The following is an 18,241-nucleotide window of genomic DNA, read 5'->3' as shown; positions in this document are numbered from 1 at the left end:
GATATTGTGAGGGGACCCCTAAAAAGTCCCAGCACAGTGGGAAGTCTAAGGTACAATAATCAGAACTGCTGTCATAGTTCTCTTTCCAGCTAATCTTTATATATTTGTTTTGATGTTCCTGGTACTTTAAGTTATTGATGCAAGTGCATTTTCTCCTATTGATTGTTTCATCATATCCTGCCACAGCTACATAGATTTGATTAACAGCCCTTTCTGTTCATGGTTCTTCATTGGTAGATAAGCACTTTTTTTTTTTTTTTTGCGGTACGTGGGCCTCCCACTGTTGTGGCCTCTCCCATTGCGGAGCACAGACTCCGGATGCGTAGGCCCAGCAGCCATGGCTCACGGCCCCAGCCGCTCCGTGGCATGTGGGATCTTCCCAGACCGGGGCACGAACCCGCGTCCCCTGCATCGGCAGGCGGACTCTCAACCACTGCGCCACCAGGGAAGCCCAATAAGCACATTTTTAGTGTATCAGTATGTTCCTAAGGAATTCACCTAGGCCAGCAGAGAGGTTCTTTCGTATATTTGGGGAAACAAACAAACAAAAAATGACACGGCAAGTTTATAGTTAGAAGCCATATTTTAGCATCTGTCTCTCTTCTTTGGTAACATGTCAAAAATGCAGGTGAGGGCTTCCCTTGTGGTGCAGTGGTTGTGAGTCTGCCTGCCGATGCAGGGGACACGGGTTCGTGCCCCAGTCCGGGAAGATCCCACATGTCCCGGAGCGGCTGGGCCCGTGAACCATGGCCACTGAGCCTGCACATCTGGAGCCTGTGCTCCACAACGGGAGAGGCCACAACAGTGAGAGGCCCGCGTACCACAAAAAAAAAAAAAAAAAAAATGCAGGTGATTTGAATTTCCTTGCACATAGAAGAATGAAGAAGTTTGGAATTTTTATGCATGATCAGGACCTGTGTTTGGGAAAATAAATGTAAACTCATCACAGTGGAAAATGTGTTGTTTGGAGTCTGGGGGTGAAAACAAAGCTGATGGTTTTGGAGAGATTGCCAGAGCCAGATGGCCTAGTACTTTCCCAGTCTGGCGGTCCAACTGCTCCCTCCTGGATAATATACAGCCATTTGTTTGGGGATATTTACACTAGAGCTGTTTCCATGTGAATGTTTGAACAACATTAAAAACGAACATATTAGTAGTGGTGAATTTATCGAATTTGTATGACTACACAGATAATCTGTTCTTGTGTCTTATATTGCTGAGAGGAATGAAGGAGTGTCTGGATGTTGGGGAATTGTTTATATAGTTGTTGAGCAAGAATGATTTGGTCTTAGTTATTAAACTATGTAAGCATTTGGAAACTAATTGAAGTAATGGCAGCACATACCTGGAAGCTCAGTTGTGAAAATTAAATGAATTCATACATGGAAAATGCTTAGAACAGTGACTAGCATACATTAAGTGCTTAATAAATTAGCTGCTTTTATTATTACTATTATTACCCCATTGAGTTGACAAAGCCAGTTGTATCTACTAATATAGATGTAAATGTAGTTATCATATGAGTGAAATATCTTTTATTACTGCTAGAAAGAAATATTGTATGATATTGTTAGAATGATTCAGTTTTTATCTTGGTGTTTGAATAATATGAGAGATTTTATTTGAGACACAAAAGATGCATTCTGAAGCTAACTGCTTTTGGTACACATTCTCTTGTTATTCAGGGCTGTGATGTAACTGAACAGCATACTGAATATGATATTCCTATGCAACTTTCCTAATTCAGTTCTGCAAACAGGCCTGCTTAGCTGCTGAGCTTAAATTACATCTTTGTAATTTGTTCACTAGTAGCCAAGCTGCTAATTGAAGCAAAATAATTTTTTATTTTGCTATTAATTTTGGATTCCTGTTTCACACAGTTGTTTATGAAACGTCAAATTTGTAGTGTTTTCTTTGGCACAGGTTAATTTTTCACTAAGGCTCCCTCACCTATTGGAAATTTCCCGAACTGCATTAGTTAACACTTTTTTTTTTTTTTAATGACAAGCAGTGGAACTTGGTGGTTGAAAGTAATGATTAATATTACAGCATGTTGATAATGTAGGTGTTCATATTTTTTTATTAGTTTTGATTCTTGGTAACTTGCTGCCAAAGTCGTGTTGACAGTCTGTATTTAGAGGACACTTTACTTCTGGTTGAAGGAGATACTTTGTACATTCATGAATGTATTCTTTAAGGTGACAAATTAGGTTTGGCGTTTTATACTGTATTTGGAAAAAAGAGTGATGTATTTTCAAGGTTACTGTTTTGATTTAAATGGAAAATTAGGAGTTTTTGTTAGTTATAGGTTACATATCTACTTGTCTTCCTTCCTCCTTTCCTTCCTTCTTCCCTCCCTTTCTTCCTTTCTTTCCTTTCATTCTTTCTGTCTTTCTAAATTAATGATGACAAGTCTCCGATTGTTGGTTTGTAAACCAAGGAAGACTCCTAATGAAAACACTTTGTTCCTAAAAACCTTTCAGATTTTAATGAACCAAAGTCAAAAGTATTCTCTTTGTCCACTTTATTTTTGCATGGAGCACAAAGAGTTAAAATTATTTGAAAAGTAAACAAAGAAAACTGTGCTCAATTCTCTGTATTTCTTTCGGCGTGCCATTGAAGTGTGATCCCTGTGTAAGTTCACCATGTATTTTTTGTTTTACTATGTGGTCTTTATCCATAGTAAGTTTCAATTAACTTTTAAGACCCAGTGATATTTTCGAAAGGTGGAGATGAACCACATTTCACAAGATGCCTTCTAAAACACTGGCAACAGAGGCAGATTTTTTCTATTGATTGATTTCTTTTCAAAGATTGATTTCTTTTCAAAGATGGTATAGGTTAGTGTGTAATTGGGCATTTGAAACTGATGGCATTTCATCCTCTCACAGCAAACCTTCTGGCACTATTGTGTAAGAATGTGAAAGTTTAACAATTCCTATTTTTTCCTTCATTTTTGTTAATTATAAAAAATTATTCTTGAAAAACCCCTCAATCAGAAAGTCAACAGAGTATTAAAAATAATTGTGACATTTTCATTATGCTCATTAGAGGAGAACATTGAGGCTAGTATATCAGAATAAATCTGCTCCAAATATGTCAAGTTTTGACAACTTGTTTATCAATTTCACTGTTTTTAAAGTTGAGATGAAGTTCGTGCTGTGTATTTTTTTACTTTTTTTCCTGTACAAGCATTCCTGCCACCTTAAGGGATTTATTTGCATTGGCAGGATTAATGTAAATGTCGTTTTCTATTTGATATTGTATTTTGTTGTTGTTGTTGTCGTTTCTTAGGTTAAAACCTCAACTTGCTTCACCATCAATTCATTTATTTAAATAATACATTTGATATGCTTCCTCTCCCCCTCCTGCCCATCTCTGTAACAGGCCTCCCATCCTTACTCCTTCCTGATGAACACGCTGATTTCTTTAAACCACTGTTGTTTTTGTCACTCTCACGGCAGACTTACCTTCCTCCCAGTGAGCAGAAGTATGACTTACTATGGAGGATGAAGATAAGCCTTCTTCTTGGTGTTCCATTGTCTAGGTCCTAAACCAGCTGTCTGTTAAAATCGTTTCACTTAAAGTAGTCAATGCTGTTTATATGCTTCTGTCATCTCCCTACTGATCCGGCCTCAACGAACTTCATTCACACCCCACAGAGGCATATATTAAATTGGGAAAACAAGCAGAAACTTCTCCCTAAGCTGGTGTTAGAGGACCCCTTTCCTTTTAGGCTCGGAGTCTGCATTTGCTGAGCTGTGAACCAGTCTCGACGTGTGTATAAATGTACACGGTAGAGATTTGATGTGTGTGAAAGCTGGAGGGAGAACTTGTTGACATTTTTAAAAAGTCTGTTTTATTGTTGACACTCTACATTGGAGACATTCATCAAAATAGATTTATCCTGTTGTCCCATGTTGGATCTCATCAGAATGTCGATTTCTTGGACCATACTTTTATATGATACTGTGGTATGTGTGTGTGGTGTGTGTGTGTGTGTCTGTGTGTTTTAACAAGCTTTTTCTGTAACAAAAACTCCTTAGGCGAGGTTGGAGGTGGAGCTGCCTTTGACAGAGTTTCACTGTATAGCTAACTCTATTACACTGAGGTTCTAGATTATTACTCTGTTTCCAGGATTTTAGTTCTACTCCTTAGGAGAGAGGAAAGACTCTCTGTTTCACTTGTTTTTATCTCAGAAGTCACAGAAGCAGCAAGCACTTCTTTGTGTTTATGTGCTGAAAAGTATTGTTCTGCTGAGGCCCCAAGAAAAGGAACAGAAGAAACTTCATGCTTCCTTCCGTCCCCAGAGTTTAACTATTTCTGAGCAAATCCAAACTCATGCTTTCATTTTTCTATGCTTGATGTACAGAAAGATTCTCCATTTTGACTCTGCTGCCAGAAGCGAAGTGGCAGGTTGACATTTGGTAGAGATGTATTACGGAGGCCCTGGGCCTTCAACGAATGATGTTCAGTCACCAAAGACAAAAACATGGAATACCTGGGAGACCATGGATCATCTACTGTTTGGGGGGGTCGTCAACATATTTTCACTACAGCATATGTTTTTTTTGGGGGGGGGATACACGGGCCTCTCACTGTTGTGGCCTCTCCGTTGCGGAGCACAGGCTCCAGATGAGCAGGCTCAGCAGCCATGACTCACGGGCCTAGCCGCTCCACGGCATGTGGGATCTTCCTGGACCGGGGCACGAACCCGTGTCCCCTGCATTGTCAGGCGGACTCTCAACCAATGCGCCACCAGGGAAGCCCCCTGCAGCATATCTTTAATTGAGTATCATCACGGGCCCACTGATTTCAGTGGAACCAGCAGCCTCAGCAAAAAATAATATTGGTATTATCTAGAAAGACTCAAAATGAGAAGGTCTGATGTAATTGATACTCTTTTCTCCTCCCAAAACCATTTTTTTTTTAAACAGGAAGGAAAACCCCATTAATACCTGTGAATTTCATTTACCAAGTTACTTGTATTAGTTTAGCATGACAGAAAACTAAAGTTGAACCAGAGGCTTTCAGGGGTATTAAGAGAACATACAAAACATGTAGTGATAATAGGATTTTGCAGAAATGCATGACAGAATTTTTTAGCACCATGTATGAGATCTAATCAGTTATTTACAGTGTTTCTTTGATTTTTTAAAGCAGTGATTGCAGTAAATAAAGCAGGCAGATGTAAGTTTTGGTTTTTAAAACATTTTCAATTTACTTAATGCATTTTCTTGAGTAAAGCAACTTCTTGGATATTTAAAAGGTCTTTTAAGATTGCAGGAATGCATCATCAGTGCATGCTAAAACTAATGGGTGAAAATTTAAGTCATAATACGATGTGAACATAATCTAGATGATTTCCCCAGAAGATAGTTATGAATTACTTCAAGTAGTAACTTTACAGTACACAAAGCTGGCTGTGCTCTCTGATGGGTGACAGGTACCCCCTTAACCAAATGGTCAGAGTTTACTGGCATTAGTGGAACGAGTTGACAGTGTGATGTCATACAGGGAGAAGAACTCAGCATCATGTCTGTGGTATTCTGGCCCTGAATTACATAACTTTAGTCTAAGCCTGAGGAAACATTAGACAAATCCAAAATGAGGATGTTCTACAAAATGGCCTGTATTCTTCAAAAATGTCAATATCATGAAATACAAAGACTCAGGAATATTCCTTTTTTAAGGAGATATGACAACTGAATGCTGTGATTGGTATTGGTTTTGTTGTTGTTTGCTATAAAGGACATTATTGGGTATTTGGTGAATCTCAGGTGTTGATTATTGTATTGTATCAATGTTAATTTTCTGATTCAGATAATTGCGCTATGGTTATGTAAGAGAATTCCTTGTTTGAAGGAAATACATTCTGAAGTATTTAGGGCATGTCTGCAGTTAACTAATAAATGGCTCAGGAGGGGCTTCCCTGGTGGCGCAGTGGTTGAGAGTCCGCCTGCCGATGCAGGGGACACGGGTTCATACCCCAGTCTGGGAGGATCCCACATGCCGCGGAGTGGCTGGGCCCGTGAGCCATGGCCGCTGAGCCTGCGCGTCCGGAGCCTGTGCTCCACAATGGGAGAGGCCACAACAGTGAGAGGCCCGCGTACCGCAAAAAAAAAAAAAAAAAAAAAAATGGCTCAGGAAAAGAAAATAGAGAAAGAAAGAAGACTAAAGCAAATTTACTAAAATGTAAACACTTGAGGCATCTGGGTAAAGAGTATCTTGGAATTCTTTATATATCCTTACAACTTTTCTATACATCTAAAATTATGGCAAAATGAAACATTAAAAAATATAGGGTTATAACAGGCTAACCATAAAAAATGCTTTTGATGGGCCAGTGGTAGAGAAATATTTTCTCCTTATACAGGTACTTTTTCTCATTTTTTAATTTGTTGCAATTTTTGTTTTGTAATGGAGTTAGGTAACAAAGCAAGAGCCTGCTCTGAGGGTCTGCACACATAGTGTCATAAGCTGTCCTCCATCATTTACAGTTCTAAAAGTCTCAGGTTCATAAACAAGCACATTCCGGACAACTATAAGTTAGTTCCTGCAGTTTTTGTGTGTCCTAAAAAAAGGATAGTCTCTGGTTAATTTAAGTAGTTTCGTCACCAAGAAATTGAGAGTTATCTGAATGTGTGAAAGTAATTTTATTAACAATTTGAAGCTGTGTTATATTAGTATTATGCAGTGCTACATTGTTTAGTTAAAATGTATCCCCATGCAGAGCACTGCTCTACCCATAGCTGTGAGCTTTTCTCTGGCCCAGGTATTAACATGTAGATCTTCCAGTAAGCAGAGGTCTCAAGGAAACTTCCAGTGACCTTATGTAACATGTTTGTACACATATTACTAAAAACATCTTGGCTGGTGAGGTGGTTTGGGACTCCAAAGTTTGAGAGTCAGATGTAATTCTTCTTAGTTGAGGGAGATAACTATGGCTTACCTCCCCACCCAACCCTGCCCTTCCCCCAGCATATGCGGGCCAGTATTACTGTTTGCGTGGTTATACACCCCAGAGAGCACATGTTTTCAACCTGTAGGCAGGAAGGATTTCCCCATTGATGAAGCATCGCAAGACAGTGAGTGGACTCATAACCATACCCTCAATTGTTTTCTGCTACTTACCTCTAGAATATTACATGTTGGAGTTGGAAGTAGTAAAATGAGGCAACAAATACGAATCACTTAAAAGTAAAATCCATGTGCTTTTCTATATTTTAAGTCACTAGTATCTCAGTCTGCTAAGCCTTCTGGGTTTTTCCTTCCCCGTTGGTTAGATTTATTTTTATTCTGAATTGAAGAGAGAATTGTGGTTGTCTTGACGACAGAAGCCCATCTCATACAAGGATCCAAAGATGTGTGTTATAATAAGGTGGTTGATGGGACAGAGAGGCACATATCCCCTTCTGCTCAATTAGGGTTGATCCTTAACAACTGTCTTAAAACAATCAGCCCAGTGAGGCCTTTGGCTCTGAAAGCTAGTTGGCCTTGCAGCAGTGGTGAATGGTCAAGAACTCGATTGTGGTAGTTAGTCCTCTGCTACTTGGTTCCATTCTTAGCTCATATCGTGCCTTTGTTTACAGGCCATAGTATATTGAAGGCCAAGACAAGAACCCAGAAATGTGCCGAGCCTTGCTCACACACGAAATCATGTGCAGGTAAGAAATACCTTGTTCTTTCCCTTTAATTAGCAAAGAGAAGATGAATTTATATCTCAAATCTAGGTGAATTCAGGTCTATTTTTTGGGTATATGTTTATCTTCTGTTAGACAATATAAAAACTGCTAGATGTGAGTATTTGGTAGTAAAGTGTCAGGCATCACAGTGGTTCTCGATTATTTATTAGATTTCATCCTAAAAGATGTATGTTTCCATTTTGATATCACATTGTTAATGGGTGCCAAGCAGTGCTGTCCCCTTTTTCCTTTCAATCAAGTAAAATACAATATAACCCTTTTAGTGTTAATATATGTGCTCAACTGCATTGCTAGTAAAATAAGAGTTCTATTGATGTCAGCAGAAACCTCTGTTTGGATAAGACATGAAAGTTATAGTTCCCCTTCATAATTCTTCCACTTAAAAATGTGACCATCCATACATAGGCATCATTCCTCCCCACACGAACCCTGAAGCTGATCTCTTAATCTTAGTTACCTTTTATATAACTAGGACAATGTAGCTAACATTGCTTAAATGTAGTGAGCTTTTGGAAGGATGGCAAAGATGAGTTACTGAAAAGTATAAACATTCATGTTTTCCACAAATGAGTATCTTTATTTTTGTCTGAAGCTACATTTGAAACCAGGTAAGCAGACCACATTCACTTCCATGACCTCAGCCAACCCTCCACATGGAAGAGAGTAAACCAGAGAACAGCCTTTTAACTTGTAGTTTAGAATTCTAATTCTTCGTAAAATAGCACTGGCACCTTGCTTCTGATATATTCTGAGTAATTGGATAAAGCATGACGATGACGCTCTGCATCAGGGAAGGGCTACTAATGGCTTTGTCAACCACGCAGGCTCTCCTGGCACAGAGCGTTCTCAGCTCCTGGCTGTTACTGACCAAACCATTTAGGACTTTCAGCTGCCGCTTCGGCATGGGTGGGTTTATTTGCTGCCCACGGACCTGTGGGGAAAGCAATCTGAAAACTCTACAGGTGGAAATAAAATAGAAAAGAGATTAATGTGTTTCCTTAGTGAAGTCCCAAATAGTAACTTCTTCTGTAATAAGAAAAAAAAATACTTAAAGATATACTATGCCTTTCACACACAAGCCTACACTCTATTAATGCAGTTTATATTTTTCTTGTTCTTAAAATTCATTGGTCCAAAGTACTTTTGGGTAACCCTATTGCATGAGCTGTCTAAAGGGCTTACTGCCATGGGATTGTGATTATTGTCTCTCTTTGAGACAAAACCCCTTTGACTTGATGGCACAGAACTCTTTCCATGGAATTCTGGGAGAAGTTCTGCATTTTTGGTAAACTGGAATCTATTATACCAATCATCATTATTTCATTTTGCTAATACTTGGTGATGAAACTCTTAAAAAGTATGGCCCCGTGAAGGATTTTTTTTTTTTTTTTTTTTTGCAGTATGTGGGCCTCTCACTGTTGTGGCCTCTCCCGTTGTGGAGCACAGGCTCCGGACTCGCAGGCTCAGCGGCCATGGCTCACGGGCCCAGCCGCTCCGTGGCACGTGGGATCTTCCCGGACCGGGGCACGAACCCGTGTCCCCTGCATCGGCAGGCGGACTCTCAACCACTGCGCCACCAGGGAAGCCCCAAAAGAAACAATTATTGCTGTTACATGAAACATTTAAAAATAACTAGAATTATGACCGATAACATTTTACCAGGACATACTAGATTTTTAGGAATTCCATGTAATTTAACATACTAATCAAACATTTTTCTCTGAGATGGCTCAGGGACCTTCTAAAGCATCTCAAAGTTAGCTGGAGATCAAAGGAACTGTTAGAATTGGCCAAACACTTATTCACTTAACCAAAGCAAGGAGATTTCAAACAAAAATACAGATCACAGACACAGGGAAAGGAACTCACAAGCTGTTATCAAAAGCAGTGTTCCAAGAAAACTTTGGAGGGAGAAACCAAAGCCAGTCTTGCCCTAACCCACTTCCAACAAAATCCATTTACCCAACTAAATTTAATCCAATTTTAGAAAATCCTGATCATGCACAACTTGTTTTCTCAGTGTTTCCTTTTCACAAATTTTCATCACCTTCTGTATCCATCTTATTTTGCCCCTTATTTTCTTCCGCATCCAGAAACAAACAGCTCTAGTATAAAGTGACTTTCTTTTCTCTTTGTACTATCAGCCTGGTACCCAGCTGCTCACTTTGTTTATTACGTAGCTTCATAAATGCTTGAACATATGGAACTTCTTTTGTCTTTCTCTTCCAGTTACAAAATAACTCTAGCTGAAGGGTAGTACAGTCATTTAGGCTACCATTCAAAGACCACCTTTCCTCATTTTCAAGAATGTATCCATATGTTGGCCGAACAAAATTACAATAGAATTTCATTCTTTTCCTAGTCTTAGGTTTACAACTACAGGTTGACCAGTCTGCCAGGATTTTTCCCATTGGCTATCAGATGGAATTGAAGAAGAAGCACTTCCTATGTTTGAACCATAGAACACTCATACGCGGACTAAGAACAAAACAAAATCCTCACCACTAAGGGAAGCCTAAAACCAAAGGAACCAAAAGTCAAACAGAAACCAAAAAGCAAACAGCACAAGACTCAAGTCAGCTTCCAAGTCTCAACTTAGCCTGTGACCTCTGTCCAAGTGGTGCACCTTCCAAATGAAATTTCCTGGAATGAAAAGTCACCCAAATGGGAACTAAAGTTCCCCCAAATGTACAGGGCTAAAAGGACCTTAGAGTGCATGCTAGGGGAGTTACCACATGCTGGCTGAGGTATCACAACATCCCAAATGCTACTTTTCTGGTTTCCCAAAATAATCCCTTGGAGTAGGACATTCGGGGCAGTCCAGGAAGGAGGAAGAGAGGAACATCCTCAAGGCAAAGATGGCCTTGGCAGTTGCTAGGGTGGTCCCTCTTCTGCCGTCTTCTCCTGCCCCAGAGTTCCAACTGCTGGGATGGCAGATGGGGTATGACTGGGGCTTGGCCTCTCCAGGCAAGGGTCCCAGGCAGTCTGGCCTCTAAAGGAATTCTCCAACCCTACACTCTCTCAAAAGAGGCTGGCATGGAGAAAATCATAGAGTGTCCAATCAAGTCACGGGATCCACAGGGGCCATCCCCAAGTCAGCCCCATATTGGGTACTAAATTTGATGCCGAAAGCTCGACCTCTGTGCACCAGTGGCAAATCAAATCTCAGAGACAGAGGTTTGGAAGAAGTAGAAAAGAATAGCTTTACTGCTTTGCCAGCCAAAGGGGGACACACAAAACTCATGCCCTCAAAAACTGTGTGTCCCAATGCAGGAGGATCTGGTGAGGAGTTTTACAGCAATGGTTTAAGGACACAGTTGCTCCTAAGGATTAGTGTGTGTACAGGGCCTTAACTCCCTTTAATCTGGCCTCAGATGGTCTCTTGATGAGCTTCTCTGGAATGAAGAATGCTAAAATCTTCTATTTTGTGGGGGTTTCAGTTTGGTAAAGAGCCCAAAGATACTCTTACGGACATCCCTTTAAGGCCCTGAGGCTGTCCTTAACAAAGGCCCTCAACTTATCTTTAACTGAGGCCCTGACACTCTCCTTAACTAAGGACTGAGGCTGTCTCTAACTAAGGCCCTGAGTCTGTCTTTAACTAATGGCCTCACTCTTTCCCTAACTAAGGCCCTGACACAGTCCCTGACACGGCCCCTAATAACATGAGCTGTCCCTCATTAATGCCCTGATGCGGCCCATAACTGATGTACTGAAGATGGCACTAAGGTCCTGACCATGGCACTAAGGTCCTGACCATGGCACTAATGACCCAAAATGTCTCTTACCAAGACCCTCAAGTTACCTCTAACTGAGGCCCTAAAGATGTCCATAACTAAGTCCCTGACACTATCTCTAAGACCCTCAAGTTATCTTTAACTGAGGCCATGACAATATCCCTATCAAAGGACTTGATGCTGTCTCTAACTAAGGCCCTGAGTCTATCTATACCTAATGGCCTCACTCTTTCCCTAACTACGCCCTGATGCCGTCCCTAACCAAGGCCGTGACATTCTTCTTAACTAAGGACTTGCCGCTGTCCCTACCTAAAACCCTGACACTGTCTGTAACTAATGACCTGACTCCTTCCCTAACTAACACCCTAGTTTTGGCCCTAACTAACGCCCTGACACTGATTCTAATTATGGCCATGATGCTGGCTCTAAGGCCCAGAATATATCCCTAAGTAACAGCCTGAATTTTGTCTAACTAAGGCTCTCACGTTATCTCTAACTTAGGCCCTGACACTGTCCCTTATAGTCTAAGCTGTCACTAAATAATGCCCTGATCCTGTCGATAACTAAGGCCCTGAATATGTCCCTAAGTACATCTCTGACGATGTCCCTAACAGCCTGAACTGTCTCTTCAAGTTATCTCTGAGGCTCTGACACTGGCCCTTACTAAGGCCTCACCCTGGGGTTGTCCCAGGCTGCTGGGCAGTTTTCTCTTGTCCGCATCTCTAGCCAGCTGCCTGCCATTGGCCATTCTAAGATTCTGCGATGCAGTGGTCCCACGTGGGATGTGCCTGTGTAGGCTCACCGGCGGGAGGAGAGTCATGGCCACTCTGCCCTCCAGGGGACTGCGGCTCAGGAATCTGTCAGCCAGTGTCTGGACACAGGGTTCTGTGTCCTTGTTTGTTGTAAATCCCTTGGAGTTACCTCTAACATTTTTTAAATGGATCTCCCCCTCAGCATATTTATGATTTAAATTATTTACCACATTAAAATTCAGGAATGACACTGTTAGAATGAGCAGCAAGACACCAGATGTCCCCCCAACCAATGATCTATTACTTGGAGGATTTAAAATTCTAATGAGAAAACACTCACTCTCCTCACCCTCTTGGGTGTCAGCACAAGGCGGGAATCAGCTGCATTCTTTATTTATCCCTCTGATTTTCCAGAACCTTTCCTTCAAGGAGAAATCTCTGGGCTCTGCGGGAACTGTGAGTGGTGACCATGAGGTAAATCTGAGACTGAAAAGCAAGAGGAAGAGAGATAGAGGAGGAGTTGAGAATCGGTGATGGGAAGAAGCAGGGGCATCCACGTTCAATCGCAGGCTGAGAGTCTGGGTTCATCTCCAACGAAGCTAAGGACCACCAGGGTCTGGCCCCACTGGCCTTGTCACCTGGTGTGGGGACTGGGGACAGCCAAACCCCCATGGCCACTCTCAGAGAAATAAAGAAGTTGGGAGGGCACCCCTGAGAGCCCGATTGAAAATGGTCATGCTGTGAAATAATAAGATGCCCTTTTCAGAAAAGTGAAGACTGTCCTCTTGGGTCTCAAAGACTTGCAAATACTCTGTGTCCTTCTGGAGGCATGTTGAAGCCTTCAGCCTTTGAGGGCAGTAATGGGAGTGCAGCTGGGCTCAAAACCATCCAGCACACACTCCTTGAGGGTGCTGAGGATAACCAGTGTCCACACCCTGGGTGCTGTGGGGCCTGAAATCCCCTTATCACCTAGGACAGGAGGGGCCACACAGACGCTCCACTGGACCACCACGGGGCTTGGCTGGTGGGCTACAGTCCTTTATCAGATACATGGTTTGCAAACATCTTGTGCCATTTTGGATGGTGGATTATCTTATTCCTTGCTCCTTTTATACACAACTGTTTTTCAATTTGAGGGAGTCCAATTCATCTATTTTGTCTTTTGTTGCTTGTGCTTTTGGTAGCAAATCTAAGAAATCACGACCAAATCGAAGGTCATGAAGATTTACTCTCATGTTTTCTTCTATGAGTTTTTAAATTTTGGTTCTTACATCTAGGCCGTTGGTCCATTTTGTGTTGATTTTGTACACGGGGTGGGGGGAGGTAAGGGTCCAACTTTATTCTTTTGCATGTGGGTATCCAGTTGTTCCAGCACCTGTGCTGTTTGGGAGGAAATACCTGCAAATGATGTGACCAAAAAGGGCGTAATTTCTAAAGTATACAAACAGCTGATACAACTCAAAAACTAAAAAAATTAAAAAGTGGGCAGGAGGTCTAAATACACATTTTTCCAAAGAAGACATACAGATGGCCAATAGGCACATGAAAAGATGCTCCACATCGCTAATTATGAGAGAATGGAAATCAAAACTACAGTGAGTTATCACCTCATAGTGGTCAGAATGGCCATCATTAAAATGTCTACAAATAGGGCTTCCCTGGTGGCGCAGTGGTTGAGAGTCCGCCTGCCGATGCAGGGGACGCGGGTTCGTGCTCTGGTCCGGGAGGATCCCACATGCTGCGGAGCGGCTGAGCCCGTGAGCCATGGCTGCTGAGCCTGCGCGTCTGGAGCCTGTGCTCTGCAACGGGAGAGGCCACAACAGTGAGAGGTCCGCGTACCACAAAAAAAAAAAAAAAAAAAAGGATGTCTACAAATAAATGCTGAAGGGGGTGTGGAGAAAAGGAAACCCTCCTACACTGTTGGTGGCGATGTAAATTGATACAGCCACTATGGAAAACAGTATGGAGGTTCCTCAAAAAACTAAAAATAGAATTACCATATGAACCAGCAATCCCACTCCTGGGCATATATCCTGACAAAACTATAATTCAAAGAGATACGTGCACCCTAGCGTTCACAGCAGCACTATTCACAATAGCCAAGACATGGAAGCAAGCTGAGTGTCCCTCAAAAGATGAATGGCTATAGAAGATGTGGTACATATATACAATGGAATATTACTCAGCCATAACACAGAATGAAGTAATGCCATTTGCAGCTATATGGATGGACCTAGAGATTATCACACTAAATGAAGTAAGTCATAGAACGACAAATACCATATGCTATCACTTATATGTGGAATCTAAAATGAGACCCAAATGAACCTATATACAAACAAAAACAGACTCACAGATTTAGAAAACAGACTTGTGGTTGCCAAGGGGAAGACAGGGGGTAGGGATGGATTGGGAGTTTGGGATTAGTAGAAGCAAACTATTATATATAGGTTGGATAAACAACAAGGTCTTACTGTACAGCACAGGGAACTATATTCAATACCCTGTAATAAACCATAATGCAAAAGAATATGAAAAACAGTATGTATATATGTATGTGTGTGTGTGTATATATATATCTGAATCACTTTGTTGTACAGCAGAAATTAACACAACTTTGTAAGTCAACTATACTATAATAAAATAATTTTTTTTTAAATTAGGTTGAGATTATACCATCAATTAATTTGAAGGCACTTTTATAAAGTAGGCCTTATTTCTTTTGTCCTTTCATCCTGGGACAAATGTATAAGAGATAGAAACTAACCTGGATTACTCCAGGCTGAACTCATATCACACAGAACTTTAATTGTTGAACAAACCATTAATACCAGTTACACCATGGGACGTCCTGATCCAATATCAAGTTTGTAAACCTTGTATCAAGCCTGCAGAATCCACTAAATTTGGAAATTCAAACTGAAATGAAGCCAACTATCCCATGACTTCTCTAAAACTAGTTCTACAACAATCAATTGGAAACCATATGCAATCAAATGAATGTAGACAGAAACAACTATACCCTTCCTTTTTTTTACATTTTAGATGAAGACGGTATTTAAGGTGATGTCTTGGGCCATTCCAAGGTGTTACTCAATTTCCTGGGTATCTCCCATGCAAACAGGATGTACACGTGTTAGTTAACGTGTTTGTGCAACTACATGAAGGTAGTTAATACCACAAAACTGGATACGTAAAATGAATTAAATGCTAAAGTCATGTTTTGTATTTGTAATGACAATGAAAAAAAAAGTGTAGTGCTGACATTTGTTACAAAAACGAACGTTAAAAACATCCTTAGTGAAAAAAGCCATACAGAAAAGGCCACCCAGGGCTTCCCTGGTGGCACAGTGGTTGAGAGTCCGCCTGCCGATGCAGGGGACACGGGTTCGTGCCCCAGTCCAGGAGGATCCCACATGCCACAGAGCAGTTGGGCCCGTGAGCCATGGCCACTGAGCCTGCACGTCCAGAGCCTGTGCTCCGCAATGGGAGAGGCCACAACAGTGAGAGGCCCGCGTACTGCAAGGGGGGGAAAAAAAACAAAACAAAAGGCCACCCAGATCCCCTACTCATCTTGTCTGCTTCAAATCCATCAAGGTTGTCCAAATGAGGGGAAAACTCAGTAATGGTTCCAGAAAAAGAAAACTGGATCGGGATGGAAAAAGACATTTTCATACAGTTGGGAGAGCAGATGAAAGTTGAAGTGGGCCTGTGTATTAAATTATAATGTGGACATCATGATTTCGTCATTTAGGGATTATGTGTTGGTTCCTTGGGTAAAACACACTGAGCATTTTGTGTGAAGTGGCAAATGTGAGTACTTTTTGCCATTACTGAAACTTTTCTGTACATTTTTAGTTGCTGGAAAGTAAATTACTTTTCTAAACAACCATGTCAGTACCATGCCAGAAAATCAGATAAGACAGCCATCAAACTTAGTTATAGAGGCCAAGACTTACCCAGACCAAGTTCAACCAAAGTTGTGATACTTATTTCCCTTGTAGGAGTCCGCATGGTATTAACAGGCACCATGGGAAGAGTATATTAGTAGCTACCATGTCTTGGGTCCCGTGGATGACCTGGGGTGCAGTAGAAACGGTGAGATTTTAGTATTACAATTTTTCACATTACTTCAAAAAATATGTTAAAAAATAAATTCAGTAAAGTTGCAAAATATGGAATCAATATACACAAATCAGCTTTATTTCTGCACACTAATAATGAACCACCAGCAAGAAAAATCGAGAAAACAATCCCATTTACAATTCCATCAAAAAGAACAAACTATTTAGGAATAAATTTAACCAAGGACACAAAAGACCTGTACTCAGAAAACTATAAAGCACTGATAAAGAAATTGAAGACACAATAGAAAACAATATTCCATGCTCATGCATCAGAAAAATTACTATTATTAAAAATGTTTATTCTACCCAAAGCCATCAACAAACAGTGCCAGGAAAACTAGACACCAGACCCCAAAGAACGACACTGGTCACCATCTACACTGCACATAAAACTAACTAAAGTGCACAATATTCCACATTAAACCCTTTCTCTCCTGAGTCCCTTGAAGATGCACCCCACCCAGCCAGCAGTCAGCTGCACAGGAAGATTCTCCACACTTGCTCATTTTTTCCTCTTGTGGAGTCTCCTCACCAGTGGTTCCTGAGAAAACCCAGCTCCTGTTAGTGTGGACAATGCCTCATGGTCCAGAAACCTAAGCCCTGGCAGGAGACAAAGCTCCTGTCTGCTTGTCACAGAGCAAAGTCTGTGGGCAGGGTGCACCTGTGCCCCCAGGGTCAGACAGGTGGGTTCGGCGCCCCCTGTGGGACGTCAGAGAAGTGCCGGGAGCGCCGCACTCACAAACCCAGAGGCCTCATCCGGAAGGCAGCTCTGCTGTACATACTAAGTTTGGAAATCCAAACTGAAATGGAGCCAAGTATCTCACTGTATCTTCTCAAAACATGGTTAAGGAACAATTAATCAGAAACCATATGTAATGAAATGAATGTAGACACAAACTTCACAACTTAAACCAAAATTCACTCAAAATTGCCCACAGAGAAATTTAAATTACCAAACTATAAAAATCCTAGGAAACAAAAAGAAAATCTACATGACCTTGGATCTGGTGACCTTATTCAGAAAACCGAAAGACAAACCACAAACTGCAAGAAACTATTTCCAAAGCACATATCTGATAAAGGATCTGTACTCAAATTATGCCAACAACACCATTAAAATTTGGGAAAGATTGAAACACACACCTGGCCCAAGAAGATAAACAGGCAGTAAATAAGCATACAAGAATATACTCAAAATGCTGGTGGAATGCATGTACAACCAACTTCGGAAGACAGTTTGGCAGTTTTTTCCAAATCTAAACAGTCTCACCCTAGGATCCAAGAAGTGTACCTCTTGTATTTAGACAATTGCTTTGAAAAACTGTGTTCAAACCAAAACTAGCATCAAGTAATGCACAGCAGCTCTATTCATAATGGCTAAAAACTTAAAGATATCAGGATGTCCTTCTGTAGATGAATTCATAAGCAAATTAGGGCACATACATGTCAAGGGGAGCAGAATACACCACCCCAAAATATGCCCATTTGACAAAAGGATTATTTTGGACTGATTAATTTAAGAAACAGACCCAGGAGAATCTTTCAAAATCAAGCAGAAAATGCCCTTTTATGAGGTAAATTTACAATTATTAAGGATATCTCCATTTGTAAGGGTATGTCCCTCTCTGGACCAGGGATTGAATGATGACTAAATATCAAGAAAACCTTGTTGGGACTTCCCTGCTGGTCCAGTGGTTAAGACTCCATGCTCCCAATGCAGGGGGCCAGGGTTCAACCCCTGGTCAGGGAACTAGATCCCGCATGCTGCAAATAAGAGCCCACATGCCGCAACTAAAGATTCCACAGGCCTCAACTAAGACCCAGCGCAGCTAAATAAATAAATGTTAAGAAAAAAAGCTTGTCAATGAAACAGGCCTGGATATAAATCTGTGTAACAACCATACCCTTGTTTACTGTGCTTT

At 41.1% G+C, this 18,241-nt stretch overlaps 2 long non-coding RNA genes across 2 annotated transcripts in view; one reads left to right on the top strand and one right to left on the bottom strand.

Annotated features, from left to right (window-relative positions):
- LOC307068486 overlaps positions 1-18,241 on the top strand; it is a 207,001-nt gene that overhangs the window by 64,027 nt on the left and 124,733 nt on the right. The window lies entirely within an intron of this gene.
- LOC307068482 lies at positions 8,242-13,903 on the bottom strand. The gene is made up of 3 exons (XR_013811450.1): positions 13,800-13,903; positions 12,533-12,678; positions 8,242-8,662 (listed from the first exon to the last, which is right to left on the bottom strand). It is a non-coding gene; the product is annotated as an uncharacterized lncRNA (long non-coding RNA).

This window comes from Hyperoodon ampullatus, assembly GCF_949752795.1.
Source record: "Hyperoodon ampullatus genome assembly, chromosome: 19".
Lineage (NCBI taxonomy): Eukaryota > Metazoa > Chordata > Mammalia > Artiodactyla > Ziphiidae > Hyperoodon > Hyperoodon ampullatus.
Note: the sequence above shows the minus strand (reverse complement) of the source record. Positions and strands in the feature narration are given on the sequence as shown.